Below are 15,276 nucleotides of genomic sequence, written 5' to 3'. Positions count from 1 at the left end.
GAAATCACAGTGCATAACAACTATACTATCTGGCCAGTTAGACTGGACAGACATTTAGTCTTTCTGTTATGACTGTCAGTCATGACACTGGAGAATGTTGGCTAGGGATGATCTCTCGCACAGCACATATGGTCCACACTCACGCAAAACCAGCAAGTATGAAAAGCAAAGGGCATGTAGATAGACTCTGTAACTGCATAATGTGGGCTACGTCACTCATCTATTTAACTTTAGCCAACTTGATGAAATTTAATGAAAGGATAAGATCAATATCTTAGTAACCTATTTTGTGGTAATGTGTGATTTACATAGTTCAAGCTGCACTAATACAGATATAATTATTCTAGTATCACTCGACAAGCAATGATATCTCAGAAATTTAAATATTCTCAAACAATGAAAGAAAATTTTAGCTTTCACAATTGAGCATGAGTAGAGAGAATCAAACGGGAGAAAATTTATGTAAATTAGGATCACTGTGCTATCTGGGAGAAATGCTGCTATAAAATATAATAGCTTCATTTAAAACTTGTATAGTGGAGTAATATAAAGCCAAAGACATTAAATTTTCATTTCTTAATAATTTCCTCTTGTCATAATGGGAGTGTCATATGCCAACATATATGATATTTCTTCATAGTTTTAGGTCAGAAAAAAAATAAGCATGCATGCTCTACAGTCTGCCATCATGAGCCATTTTGCATTTATTACAAATAGGTATTACATTAGAAAAGCAATCCAACAGTATTCCATTTCATTTACAAAGCTAAGCGGCTTTACATTATAACTAAGTTGAGTTAATGAGACTATGTTCGAAAGATGTGTCACCTCGACCTGAATTTACCTAGTTGTTTCACACTGAACTTAGAAGTCTGTAAAATGAAGGCAGGCAACCTGCTGTGAGGAGGATAGGAAAATTATTATAATCTGCATTCTTAAATTGCATGAGAATTTTGGCTCAGCAGCAACCTCTTGACTGTAAAACTCCAAAATTATATCCTGCTGTTAAGAATACCTGTTTGGGATGGGGGGGTGAATGTTCATCCCTCTTTTGTTTCCGAACAGGATGAGTTTTGTGCTTGCATTTATATTTTAGTGAACGTTTGTACTCTTTACCCCTTTTTTTGTCAAAGATAAAATAAATTCCATGAATTAGTCAAGTGCTTCACTTTTTAGTTGAAAGGTAGCTTTACTCACCTTTGAAACAGCAATAGTTCTCTTGAAAACAATTTTAATATAAATATTTTGCCTTGTCATGCCGAAGATGACTTTTTAGACGTAAGCCATCATATGAACACAGACCATTTCCTTCACTGGAGGTGTTGTTAGAAGCTGATCTGCTGAACAAACTCCTATGGTAGCTGTTAAAGCTATTATTTATTCACAATTACACACCTTAGGTACGTATTAAACACAAAAGCACTCATTATGGATGTCTTGTCTTGCCCCAGTTAATACTATGGGGTCAGATCTAATCTTTCCTCTACCGATTCACTCCTCAATTGCATACCACCACCAAGACTGGGCCAGATCTAGGCAGGAATAGAGAGCTCATTTCAGCTCTCCCTGTGGGCGGCAGAGATCTAAATACCTGAGCCACAAGTTGCTTTTCGCAGGGTAGGTGTTAGTAGGAACACGGATTAGAAGAGTAAGAGGTACCCACCCCTAGACTCCACAATATGAAATATAGACACCCCAAGTCCACCACAACATCTGCCCAATCAGACTAAGCTTTTAATTTTTAATTTCTTTAGGTTGTGTTTGTCTCATAAACCTTTACAAGGCTTTCACTTTAAAACTTTGAAACACTGTTTTGGTTGTATACTTGCACACACCTAAAAGTTGACTTTTGTGATGTGATCCAATTTGGGAATATTTTGTTTCAAAAAAAGTTAAGTGTACTTAAAATTTTTTTTTGATGTGAGATGTGGCAGAAATGTTCTGTCATATTATTTTAAGCTGCAGGCTTTGAAAGTCTTTTAACACATTGTCTATTTTCTTTGCATGTCTGTAGTTTAAAAAATAATTAGTAGGGATGTGTTTTCTTATAATTAATAATGTTTGTAGTTTCCAGTGTAACCTGTAACATAGAACCAGTATTAAACATGTTTTTTATGTCTTTAAAACATTTAAAACTTCTCTATCATGAATAAGTGAAATAGCATATTTTTTCCAGTTTATCCAGTTAATTACTAACTATATGATGAACTGTAGCAATAATTTTCTTATTATCTTTCGCTGTAGTCAAATTATTCTTATTCCTAGAATTTTGCCACATTTGAAGAACGTCCACTGACCCCTACATACTGCGACTGGAATACAGCTATCACCTAATACAATATGCATCACTATTTTCTGCTGTGTAGCCTCAGCTTTTAATTCCACATTCCCAGGACATTAGACTTCCGTTTTCTCTTCTGTCACCCTAATCTCTACATTTATTTAACTTAGTTTAATTTTTATATTTTATTCAAGAATTTAATTTATGTACAAGAACTCCCTTATGGATCCATCATTGCTAACTTCCTGCATCCTTATCATCAGGAAGCTTGAATCAAGACTTTAGGCTGGAATTGTACCCACACACTCCAACCCAGGATTCAAGAATTTTAGACAGCATCTGAACCACTAAGCCAGAAACCCACCATTATCTACTTATTTTAAATTTATTTTTAGGGTTACATTCTATCAATACTTACAATCAGTTCTTTTGCAATAGTTTTGATGTCATCTCTAGGTTTGTCTTTAATGGTTGTTGTACAGTCCTTCAGTAACTGTTACAAGTTTAACATTGTTAAAGTTAACAGCTTAACATTGTGTTGTTTAAATGTATCACGGCATTGTAGGTATAGGTAATGATAGAAAAATCTAGTAGCAAACTGACAAGATATATTTAACCGTTTCATTGGGAGTCCTCCTTTGACTTGGAGTAGAGGTGCATACTGCAATGTATTGTCACTTCCTTTATTGCTTGTCTACATTATACAGCTCATTTATGAAAATAAATGTATATACTTTACTATGTATATATCTACCTGTTTTGTATTTTGCATGTATATTGCCTTATATCACAGAGAACATATGATATTTATCCTTTTGTAACTGGCACATTTCATTAAGCATAATGGCCTCCAGTTGGGACCATTTTGTTGCAAAGGGTAAAATTTCACTTTTTATGCCTATTGTCTCTTTTTCATAATACTTTTCAAATAATTTTCTTCTCCAACATACAAGTAATGAGCCATTAAAAGAATGATTTTCAAGCAAACCACACCCAAAGGACCTTCTGGTGCATGCATTGCTTCATTTATTCAGTTAACTCAAGTTATTGCATTTTGCTTGTATATTCCTCAACCACTCTTACAGTTAGTTAGAGCTATAGTTTAGGCTTGATGGACCACTGGAATTATCTGGTGGAAAAGCCTTATTTAAGATGTAAGAACTGAGGGGTAGGGAAAGGTAGAGAGATTTCCTTTAAGTTCAGCCCTCTATCAGGAGGCTGAATCAAACTGAATTCCAGTGACTTTTGGACAAGTTTCTTTTGACTTCACTGAGTCCCTCAAAAATATAAGATCAAAACAGTTTCACTGCCCTTAATGATTCAGTGTGTGCCTTTTCCCATAAAAGAATGTCTCTAATACCTGTTTGATACTGATCATTTCATTTCCTCCCCTGTTCCAATCAAGGAATGAAACACACAGAAGAGCTGCTATCAGAAAACATTCAGAAGGCTTGTTACTTATCTACGTAAACTGTCAATTTTATTTTCTATTTCTTGAAATGAGAAACTTCAGATAAATGTAGATTTAGCTTTCCTACCTCAAATTCTTTAACTCATAATTCTGAAACAGAATTGCACAGCTTATGTTTAAAACATGAGGTATAGACTCTATCTTCAAACACCACCCACTCCTTTTCAGCAGAATTTGGCCCTAAAAACCCATTAGCAAATATTGTCATTAAATGGAAGAGCTAATTACTTTGGATTCAGAGAAAATGAGCAAAAATCACAGGCCAACCACAGCTGGTGGTAATAATGATGAGACTAACCGTATGTCACACTAGAGATTTAAAGACAAAGACGTGTTAACACTAATGTAACCAAACAGAGACAATGATTCTCTCAATGAAGCAAACTATTCTAGATATAAAAGTTCTGGATGCACATGATATCAGAAATGAAATTATTTCCAAATAATTAATAATTCTAATTTGAAAAAAATTATTATTTAATGAAGGAGAAACATTAATAATTGTTCTGCAGTTCAAGTTTTCACTAATGAAGAATTATACTTGAAAGTTATTTTGTTCTCACTGGTGGTAGTATTTTAGCATTTATGTAAGTTTAATAAAGCTAGATGGAAGAGCCTTACATTATCCTCCTTTAAATAATCATTACCAGGAGTCCCTCATAGTTCCATTTCAGCGGATTTTCCAGGTAACTGAATATATTCCCAAAACTTTAGAAATATATTGGAGTTATGATAATAATACAGAAAGTAAGTTTTACAGAAGGTAAGTTTTATAAAATGTAAGTTTTACAAACTTTGAGAAGCAATACAAATCAGGTATAATTACACTAGCTGATGGTAATCATCAATATATTAATTAATGAATTAACTTCTAATTTTCTGTGTATCTGTAGCTTTTTAAATACCAAAGTGGAAACACATCATAACATGCTTTTATCTCTAGTTGTTATGGAAAATTTTTGACGTTAGTAATTATTTTACTATATAAATTTTAATGACTTACCAACTAAATTAAAACTAATAACCACGTTATGATATTTTTGGATAACACACATCTCATTATTACTTTGTTTCATAGTGACACTAATATTCTCTGGAGCCTCTCTCACACGCACATCTGCTTTCCCTACTGATGATCTCTCGATGGCTCTGCTATTCTCAGACTGTATGTCACTTGGAGTTCTTTCCCCTCCAAGTAATTTCAAGGCAAAGCTGACCCACACTGCAATAAAGCTAAATTCTGATTTCTTATATAGAGTAATGACTTGCAAGGTTATTTACTGATAACTAAGATAACCACTAATTTTATTTTATTTTATTATTATTTTTAAAGAGTGATTTGTATTGCTAAGACAGATTCACAGAGAGGAGACAACAGAAATATCCTGTTTGCTGGTTCTTTCCCCAAGTGGCTGCAAAAGCTGGAGCTGAGCTGACCAGCAGCCAGGAGCCTCATCCGGGTCTCCTACATGGGTGCAGGGTCCCAAGGCATTGGACCAGTCTTTACTGCTTTCCCAGTCCACAAGCAGGGAGCTAGATGGGAAGTAGAGAGGCCATGACACGAGTTGGCGCCCACATGAGAACCTGGCACTCGCAAGCAGAGAATTTTGGCCACTGAACCATTGTGCTGGGTCCAATAGCAACTAATTTTAAAATGTTTATGGGAACTTAGAAATTGTCCTTACTTTTTTGACTTTTGTTTCATTGGGGTATTTTCTTCTATTGCCTGTACTCAAGAAATCATTACTGGGAAACACTGGCTTACTTTCTCATTGTGTGTGGCATATCTGACCATCCTGTAGTTACTGCTAGTGGTATCAGACTTTCATTTATGGCAAGTATGAAATAGAAAAGCTGCTGTAAAAGTTCAGGAGATTGCACTACAAGATCCCAAGAGTCCTTTAGAGCTCTAATATTTTATTATTTCTATGATTCTATTAAGTTCCTATAATATATTCTTGTTGGATATTTTATTGCCTGAGCATTGAGACTATTTCAGGTTGCCTGAAAATACATTGTAATTTTTTCTCTCTCCACCTGTTCTGCACATATAAAAAAGAAAAGAAGGCAAGACAGAGTGAATGGAAGAACTGTTTCCATGTTTTTCTGAAGTTGAGATATGAAAGATTTGCATGTAAAAGTTTAGGAAATCCTACTTGGAGACCATGTTTAGTAAAAAATTTGTACTCTATACATTTTGGGATTTTTATGAGGTTATATATTAAAATTTTAGAATTTTATGTTCAGATGTAACAATACTTTCACTAAAATAATTCTGATAATAAATGACAATGAATTTAATTATTGTTGTCTAATTCTGTCAATCTTTAACTTTCACTACTTGAAATAAAATATTTTATTCCTGTGACAATATTCAATATCCTATGTGTAATACCACAGCTAATGATGTAGTTAGTTGGCACTTAAGGAATATATATTATTTTTTGTCAAGGGGTTATTTTTGCTTTTTGATATTTTCTGGGCAAAAAATTCTACACAATGTGAATACATGCACAGAATGACCAACAGAGAGCAAAAGCCACTGTGTGTCATTTTTTTAGTAGTGTGATGTTGATGATGAAATATGAAGACTCCCACTGTGCCTTTCTGGAATTTACATGAACAGGATATAAGTTAAATTTCTATTTTATTTAAGATTTCTTTTGGTGTAGAACTGCATATAAGTAGCTATGTTTCTTACATTAAATCACTGCTTTTATTTTATGTATATTCTAGTAAAATATATTACTCATCTTTGAGGTAATTAAAAGTTACAGAGAAGATGAGTTATACCAAAAAAAAAATTCACTTACCTTTAAATCTTGATCCAGAAATCTCTGAAAAATTTGTGATGGAAACTTCAAAGAATGTATGTGTGGATTATCCCTTTAACTTCCAGGGGAGTTAATATTGACCAAGCAGACACCAGAATTGCAGCTCAGAACAGAATACACTGATGCTGAACCAGGGAACGCTTGAATATCTCTAAAGAGAACAGAAGAGCAAAAGGTCGGTCACCTGTAATTCACAGAGAATCGGCTAGGGAGAAGGTTATTTTCAGTTAACTAGCAGTGTTACTAAATTTAAACTTGGCCTGAGTTTCCTGATCCCTGATTTAGCTCACATGTCATTTAAAGTTTCATATTATTGTGAAGTCAGAATTGCACGATGATGATGCTTATAGAGAATTTTCTGAATTTTATTGTCTTTAATTGCCTAGTTTTCTAAACACTGCATCAAGTGATATAGTAAAAAAAAATTATAGCTAATATGCAGGTGCTACAATTTGGTGATGACTGTTTTATTAAGTCAGGTTGAAGATGTCTCTTGTCAATGATTCTTAATCCAGGTGTTTTTTTTTTTTTTTTAAGATTTATTTAGTTATTTGAAATGCAGAGAGAGACAGACAGACAGTAGAGTACATCCATTGGCCCATCCTCAAATTAGCACAACAGTTGGGGAAATCCCCAGCCAAAGCCAGAAACTTGAAATTCCATTCAGGTCTTTTATTTGGGTTTAGGGACTCCAAGCACTTTTAGCATTGTCAACTGCTTTTCTTTTTCAGGTGCTTTGGTGGGGAGCTGTATCAGAAGTGAAACAGCTGGGATTCAACCCAGTGCTCCCTCGCATAGGACGCCCCTGAATCATGGGTGGTGGGTGGCAGATTAACTCACGGTACCACAAGGCCAGCCCTGGAAATTATCTGCACATAAAATTCAACAATATTCTAAAAGATAACATAAGTTTTATTAAGGCCTCACAGAATCATTTTGTATTTTTGCTATATCTCACATAGGTAGTTCTTGCCAAGATAATTAGGTATCAACAATAGTAAGGTTTTTTTTTTATTCCATTAAATATACGGTGCCTATTCAGGAAAACAAAAATTACTGATTCTCTGTTGAGTGAATTTAACAGAAACTGGTAATGTTTAATAGAAAAAGGAAATAAAATATCTATTTTGAATATTGGTAACTGTTCATATATGTATGGTACTACAGAGTAGAAGAAGCAAATGTAAAGGAAAACAACAAATTAAATATAAAATGACAAGTGTGTAATACTCACACAAGCAGAGAATCCACTATTTAACAAAAGATCTCATTTTTGCTTACACACCCAACATTTATTCCCAACTATCTTCTTTTTTGTCACACAAATAGAGAACAATCAACTGCTTGATTTTCTAGTTTTCTCTAGTGTAAAGTATGGCTGTGCCATCCTATTCTGGCTCATAAGTTATAAGTATTCTGGGTATGAAATTCTAGATTTTTCCTTTTTTTTAATAAGTGTAAATATTCTGGCTTCTCTTTTCTCTTTCACATAGTTGCTTGTCTTAAATTGGAAAGTGATAGTTGGAGTCACAGTGCCTATTTGTTACCATGATTTTTGGACATGATGTGAGTCTAAAAACAGAAATCTGTCTTTGACAAGGAAAGCGAGAGACAGCATGCCAGGGTGTGTGTGGTGTGTGGTGGGTTTCATCCAGTAGTTCACTATGCAAATACCCACAATATCTGTGACCAAGCCAAATCAAAGCCAAGAACAAGGACCTCCATTAAGTCACCCATACAAATGGCAGGGCCTCAGTTTCTTCAGCCATGACCTGATGCCTCCCAGGTTATTGTATTTGCAGGAATTGAGAACATGCTGGGACTGAAACTCAGTCCATAGGATATAGGATGTGTTGTGATGAACTGTTATACCAATTGTACTAACTCTTTCCTCTTGGAATTATATTTGTTTAAATCATCAGGCTATCAGTTCCCATTAATAGAATCACTTTTTGACAAAATCCTCAAAAATATTTGCCAAAAAGTGCTCATAAGTGCCCACCTCAATGGCTGTAGTGATATCCATTTTTTTTTTAACTCCCTGCAATCTACAAGGAAAGGTTGGTTTGATGCTGTGGGGTCAAGGATGGCCCTTACCAGTAAGTAGGAAGTCACCTTTTGTCATTCCTAGGAAAGTTATGCATTTGCAGAATCATTAAACACAACATGAAGGTAACTAGTTAAAACAAAGGGAACACGGAGTTGAGTTCAGGCCAGCTTTAGAAAAAGAGGGTTCAGTATTTGGACAGGAAAAGCAGGACCTCTTCTTGGCCGTGGTTTGAACACTATCACCTTACTTCAGATCTCAGTAGAAATGATAGCAATTTCTCTCATAGCTCATTTTTGTTAGATTGCTGATTCCTATGGATTCTTGCTTTTAAACACTTTTCATATCACTTCACTACTCTCTTCCTTTGCCAATATTTGTTGCTAAATAACATTCTGAAAGTTCACTATTTCTTTTCACTTGATTTTCACAATTCCATTTTCTTTATTATATTTATTAATACAGAGAACACATTTTATGATTTCATATGTACAGTTCGAGAATCACATTTCCCTTGCTTCTCCTTTGCTTCATTTCCAACATCTCGTCTTACAACCCTCCCATCTGTTAAGCAGTATTTTCAGTCACAGTTTTAATTCACTCTATATTATGGACTTAATTTGTTACTAATTACAAAGTTCAACAAATAAAAAGTTAAAATATAACAAGAAATCAGTCACACATACTGGAGTTTTAACATAGGTTAACAACTACAATCCTATCCCAAAATGTCCATATCGTTCCTACAGTTTTTGTATTCTATATTCCCTGATATGTAGCAGATAAAACATATATTTATTATTTTGAGACTGAATTATTTTTCTAAGCATAACTGTTTCCAGTTGCATTAATTTTGTTGCAAAATACAGGATTTTTTTTTTTACGGCTGAGTAAGTGTTACATAGTGTATTTTTACCACCACATTTTCTTCATTCAGTCAACAGTTTATGGGCATCTGTGTTGATTCCATAGCTTAGCTATTTTGAACTGAGCTGTAATAAACATGGGGGTGCAAATAACTTTCTCATACGCTGATATAATTATGTTTTGGTAAATTCACAGGATTGGGATGGCTGGGTGATAGGAGAGAATTTAAATCTTCCATATTGGTTATAATGAGTTTCCATTCCCACAAACAAGGGATTAGGAAGCTTTTTCCCCAAATCCTGGCCAGCATTTATTGTTTTGTTTATTTTGGATAGACACTTTATTTGCATTTCCCTGAGTTTTTTTTTTTTTAAGATTTATTTATTTTTATTACAAAGTCAGATATACAGAGAGGAGGAGAGACAGAGAGGAAGATCTTCCGTTCGATGATTCACTCCCCAAGTGAGCGCAATGGCCGGTGCTGTGTTGATCCGAAGCTGGTAACCAGGAACCTCCTCCCGGTCTCCCATGCAGGTGCAGGGTCCCAAGGCATTGGGCTGTCCTCAACTGCTTTCCCAGGCCACAAGCAGAGAGCTGGATGGGAAGTGGAGTGGCCGGGATTAGAACCGGCGCCCATATGGGATCCCGGAGCGTTCAAGGCGAGTACCTCAGCCGCTAGGCCACGCCGCCGGGCCCCCCTGTGTTTTTTAATCGTGTTTTCCTGATGGCTAGTGATCCTGATCATTTTATATGTATTTATTGTCCACTTGTATTTCATTCTTTGAGAATTAGTCATTCATGTCCTTCGCTCAATTCTTAGCTGGATTGTTTTGTTGTTGTTGATTTCTGCAGCTTTTTATACATCCTGATTGTTACTCCTCTATCAGTTGCATAATTTGCAAATATTTTCTTCCATTCTGTTGGTTGCCTCTTCATTTTGTCGATGGCTGCCTTTGCAGTGCATAGGCTTCTTAGTCTTATAGAATATCATTTGCTTATATTTGCTTTATGCTTGTGCTTTTCCAAGATATCTTTGCCTATGTCTTACAGAATTTCCCCAATGTTTTCCATTAAGTCATCTCAAACTATATTCACAGACTCCTTAACAGAATTCTTTTTTTTCCATAAAAAGTGCAGCATGTAATGCAATTGTCTTAAGACTTAAAATATTGATTGGATACTACTAGTCTTCCCATGCAAACATGTGAGCTACCTTTATTCTATTGGAATATGTCCAATGTCTTGAATTTATCACTTCAGGCTCTTCGTAATTCAGATCTATTTAGAATTTCTATCCCCTTGTGTAAGAATGTATGTGGTTTGGTAGGAGAATCTGTTTCCTTTCCAGAGAGGCCGCATAGTTAACTTAAATAATCACTTTATCTCAATTTCTGTCTATAATTAGAAGAATGAGCACATTAACTCACAATCAATGGGTCCCTGCTGGTGTGTTCTTTTTCCCTCTATTATTTAAGAAAACAACTTCGTTGCTCTTGCTTCTTGTTAGTTATAAGCATGTTAAAATGTAGTCTTCTGGCAGCCATTTTGTGCCATGAGAGGGCACTATTCCCCAAATTAAGTAAATAGCACAGAACTGGAACAGAGGTATAAAAGAGCAGGAATTTCTGAGCATGCTGTCTTCTTTTGCTGCATGGTAGAGGGTTGCTGATATTAATTAATTGACTAATTATTAATCAATTAATTAATTTTCAGTTACATATAAGGCCATAGATTTTTGGTTAAGCATAAATGACCTGTTACTTGCATGAAAGATCTTTTGCATCCATTTTGATGCAAAAGGTAGGATTTCATTTGCTTTTATGGTGAGTAACATTCCACTGTGAAAATATATAACATTTTCTTACCCACTCATGTGCTCATGGATACCTGGGTTGATTCCAAATTTTGATGACTATGAACTTGCTGCTACAAACATGGTGGTGTAGGTTCACAACCTTTGGGTATACACCCAGTAGTGAGATTGCAGGACCATTGGTAAGGCTGTATATATATATATATTTTTTTTTTCCCTATAATCTCTACACTGCTTTCTACAGTGATTTCATTCCAACAATGGTGGATAAGTATTTTCTTTTTCCACATCCTTGCCAATATTTATTACTTTCTGGATTTTGGATAACAGACATTCTGAAAGGCTTGATGTAACAGTTCATTGTGGCTTTAAAATTTTTTCTTATTTTTTTACACATCGAGTAAAATAAGTTAAACACAGAAAAACAAATACAGCATATTCACCCCTTTGTTGGTGAACTAAATCAAAAGAACAAAATCAGAAAACAAAAAAAAATGCTGGCATATATCAGTATTGCTATAAATATACCTTTGTTAAACTTTGTTTTATAACCTGACAAACAATTAAGGATGATGTATTATTATAGCTAAGTAATCTGTGTTGTCTTCAAAACTGTTTATAGTCCATGTCTATATTTCCCCTAACTTTATGTGTTGAATTCTTTTATTTGGTAGACAATTATGCCCTTGCCTGCAATGTAAACTAAAAATATTATCTAAAAAAAAATAAGAGAGATGTGAAGGACGGAGGGAAGGAAAAAAGGAATAGGGAAAGGGAAGGAGGATAGAAGGCAAAGAAATGATGGAGGGAAAGTCATTATGTTTACCAAACTGTATCTATGAGCTACACTGAATCTGCTAGAAAGTAGAAATAAGCAAAAATATTTTTAAAAATAAAAATTCCTTTATTTCTATATGTTTAGAATAATTATTTATTTATTGAAAGGCAGACAGACCACCAGGCAAAGAAAGTTACAAAGAGATCTTACACTCATTGGTTAACTTTTCTAAACCCACAATGACCAGGGCTATGCCAGGTCAAATCCAGAATCGTGGAATTCAACCTAGATCTCCTGCACGGGTGGCAGGGATCCACATACTTGAGTCCTAACAGAACAGTTGATATCTCAAGTTGCATATTCTGAAGAGTCTTTAAACAGAATTTGTCTCCAAATGAACTCATAAAAACATCTGTCTCAAGCATACTCTTCCTACGGGGCTCCTTATTTTTGTAAATAGCACTACAGGCCATCAGTGGGATGAAATAGCAAGGTGTGCAGTCTTTAAAACAGAAATCAGAGTAGATTATCCTTCTTTTGTCACCAAAGCTCAGTAGCTAACATCAATATTTTAAAAAATTTTTTACTCTGTTTTCAAATCTAGATATTATGCTCTGTTGTATGTTCTTGTCTTTTTTCTCTTTGAACAGCACCAAGACCTTGTATTGCACTGTATTTTTCAGTCTTTGATCACAAATTTCTTCCTTATTTATTCTTCTCAAAAACTCTAATGCTTTAAAAATACGCACATTAATCACATTGCTTTCTTCAAATATTTTAAGGATTTAGAACAAAAACTAACATTATGCTTTGATCTCTAACCATCCCATCCCTGTACCATTGGCTTTTTCTGTTCATCTCACTTTTAGAAACCTATCATTCAGCATCATCTAAGTGCATAAATAGCCACTATACAAATATTTGCTGAGTGAACTATTGTCTTACAATGATTCTAGAACCATAGACGACTTTGTGTTAATTTTTCCTTTATATTTTATTTTCTGAATTATGCATCAGTGTATTAAAGATTAAGAATATGTAACCTCTGTGCTGCATACAGGAACTGATGTAGTTAGCAGGGAGATAGTATTTTATGTTACTGATATTGATAATCAGACTTTGATTCATTTTTTAAAATACATGAGCTTTTTCTGTCTCTCATGATAGCTAAGTTGCTGTGTTTCTATATGCTTAGAAATGAACAAGGGAGTATTATTATTTTATCCAAAAATGGAAGAGAAAGCTGTGTATAATCACAATTCTATTCAACTTTTTTTAAAATAAAGGAACTCATAATTTGCATGACAAGGAGACCCTTCAGCTAAACCTTGAGTTACATTAACAGTCAGGCATGATATTTTCTATTTTTACTGTAATATTTTCAAACATTTTACATTTCCTTTTAAACATCCTTTGTCTTTAAAAAGTTAAGGCAAAAGTTCAACACTTTTACTAAGTACTTTTTGAGTGGAGATTTATTTTTTGGGACATAGTTATCCCAAATTCAAATTCCTGCCTGTGACATGTTTACCTGAAAAGAGAAAAAAGAAATTTCAGAGCTTTAAAGAAATGTATGAAATTCTATCCTATGGTGAACACTGACACTAGCCAAATGAGGGAAATATTTCCAAGGGTATCCTAAAATGAGAATGTGCACAGGGAACCTAAAAGTAGTGAAATAGTGAGACCAGAGTTTATTATATTAAACAGGAGGGCACAGGGATACTTATTTATTCAGGGATACTGCCTCTTTTAGCTGTAATTAAATAATATTTTCCAAGTTGGAGAATAATAGACAGAATGAAGATTGAAGACTCCAAGCAAAGGAAGGGCAGGGAATACAGACAATGTGAATTTGATGCCTGAATAAAATTCCTGAGCAGGTGTAATCTTCTAGTACTTAAAAGCACATTGCAGGTTGCCTAAAGCATATTTACACAAAAACAATTGCCTTTGAGTTTCTGTAGATGCTAATCAATTATAAATACTTTCTAATTTACTCAGGATATCAGATCTGTTATTTTATAAAATTAAAAATGAATGAAAAAAATATGCCATTCTGCATAGAAAAGCATCTTGAGACTGATTCAAACAATTCTCTTAAAAATCAGAGAACATGCTATTTTAAACATTTTCCCTTGAGTACTAAATTGTATTTTAGGAAACTATAAATCATGATTAAATATTCAGTTAAATCAGAGATTCCAACAGGGTGTACAGCATGATTTTATATTTCCTATAACTTAAGAGGTAGATTGAAGTTGAAACTATTTAACTTATTTTATCTGTCTGTCCTCTCTCGCTCTCTCATCTTCTCTCTCTCTCTCTCTCTTTCTCTCTCTCTCCCCCAGCCCCATGACAGCTTCTCTTAATAAGAACAAATTCTCTCTTATAATTTAAAAAAATTCTCAAGGAAAAAAAAGATATTGTACAATGAAAGTTGTGCAACTTTAAACTATATGTAATGATTACCTTTAGATGATCCACTTTCTGTTATTTCCCCAAAAAATGAGTGCCTGATGAATTGTGAAATGCCCAGAACTCCATTAAGAGATCTGAAAATGATGTCATTATAAAAAAAGATTGGACTGGAATGCTAATAGAGATGATAAAATATTGTAACCGGTGATGGCTAAAAGAGAACAGGAATTAATGTTTAACTTTCTTTTTAAGGGGTTTCTCCTCCAAGAAAATAATTTTTATACAGATTCTATAACCTTTTTAAATTTATATCGATACCCACTACCTTTGAGAATGAGGAAGAGAATATCCAGGAGCCAGAACTTGACGATGCTGTCCAGGTTTGTACAACCATCCGGAAGCTGCAGATTTGGCCTCTCAGATTTTTCTTCATGGACAGTGCATCCATCACAACCATGCATGTCTAACCAGTGTCCTTAGTGATTGCCAGGCCACAAAGAGGCACTCTGGATAGGGCATTCAAACAATGTCACTGCTTTCCATAAAGTACTGATCAGGAGTGGCTGCTGCTCCAGAATTAACCTTTTAGTTCAGGAAGCTCAGTCTTTCCTAGTGCTGGTCAGGAGGAGATTGCGTTCCCGAGTTAAACTCTCAGGTCAACAATGTGAAAACGTTCATCCTGAATTGTAGTAAATTTCACAAGATCAGATCTATCATGAAGATCATTGTATGTAGGTATCTGGTCAAGCTTTTCCAATGCAGCT

At 34.5% G+C, this 15,276-nt stretch overlaps 1 protein-coding gene across 1 annotated transcript in view; it reads right to left on the bottom strand.

The window, feature by feature from the left end:
* The window catches only part of HS3ST5 (heparan sulfate-glucosamine 3-sulfotransferase 5), a 183,452-nt gene extending 176,618 nt beyond the window's left edge, over positions 1–6,834 (bottom strand). Inside the window, exon 1 of the mRNA XM_004580309.3 lies at positions 6,566–6,834. The gene's annotated coding sequence lies outside the window, so the exon portion shown is untranslated. The remainder of the gene's footprint in view (positions 1–6,565) is intronic.
* Between the last annotated feature and the right edge of the window lie 8,442 nt (positions 6,835–15,276).

This window comes from Ochotona princeps, chromosome 1, assembly GCF_030435755.1.
Source record: "Ochotona princeps isolate mOchPri1 chromosome 1, mOchPri1.hap1, whole genome shotgun sequence".
Classification (NCBI taxonomy): domain Eukaryota; kingdom Metazoa; phylum Chordata; class Mammalia; order Lagomorpha; family Ochotonidae; genus Ochotona; species Ochotona princeps.
Note: the sequence above shows the minus strand (reverse complement) of the source record. Positions and strands in the feature narration are given on the sequence as shown.